Here is a 931-nt window from a genome sequence, read left to right as displayed (position 1 = left end):
AAAAGTGGCGAGAAAGTAAAGAGCAAGAGAGTAAAAAAAGTGATAGATGAAACCATTTTTCTCTGAGGATAAAACAGATAATCCAACCGAGCAAAGGAGAATATGCTTTGAATTTGAGCGGTAAGAAGAAGCTATTGTCCCAATTTATACTATTTTATAAGGGATCTTTAAAAGAAATAATTTATCCTTATTTGCGCAATTCAAAATATAGCGAAAATGTCAAGCTGCTTCTTGTTCTAGTTTGGAAGATACCAATTTTTAAAAGAGAAAGCACAGTTGAGTTGGCATTTTCATTACTGAACTGATATGAACTAATCTCGTAAAAGTGCAAATTTTAATGAAAAACTACTGTTACTGTGAAACTTTCAGAGTCAAATGCCCGCTAAACATGCTCAAAAATTCAATGTGTAGTTTGGAAGATGCTAATTTTTAAGAGAGAGCGTAGTTTAGTAAACACATCCATTTATGGACTGATTTTTACCAAGCTGGCAAAAATCAAGATTTTCAACCAATTTTATAGATCTCGCCGCGTCTGTAGCGTCTAGAATTCTACAAACATATTGAAAATTTCCACCTGCTACTTGCTTTGGTTTGGAAGCTGCGAATTTTTCAAGAGAGCTTTTTTAACGAAACAGATCCATTAGGTACTGGACTAATATTAACTAAGCTGACCAAAGTGAAAAATTCGAAAGATTTTATACAAACTCTCCAAGTCTTTAGAGCCACGTATCTGCAAAATATGGGAAAGCTAAACTTTCTGCTACTTGTCTTTGGAAGATGCGAAGTTTTAAAGAAGAGAGCAGGGTTGAGTAGACGTCCATTACTGGACTGATGTGTACGCAGTTGGCAAAAATCAGCATTTCCGAAAATGTTTATTAAACTATCAGCGTACTTAGAGCCAACTATTTGGCAAATATACGAAAAATTGCAA

Source organism: Dendroctonus ponderosae, unplaced genomic scaffold (genome assembly GCF_020466585.1).
Source record: "Dendroctonus ponderosae isolate FM_Combo_2020 unplaced genomic scaffold, Dpon_F_20191213v2 Dpon_F_20191213_9, whole genome shotgun sequence".
Lineage (NCBI taxonomy): Eukaryota > Metazoa > Arthropoda > Insecta > Coleoptera > Curculionidae > Dendroctonus > Dendroctonus ponderosae.
Note: the sequence above shows the minus strand (reverse complement) of the source record.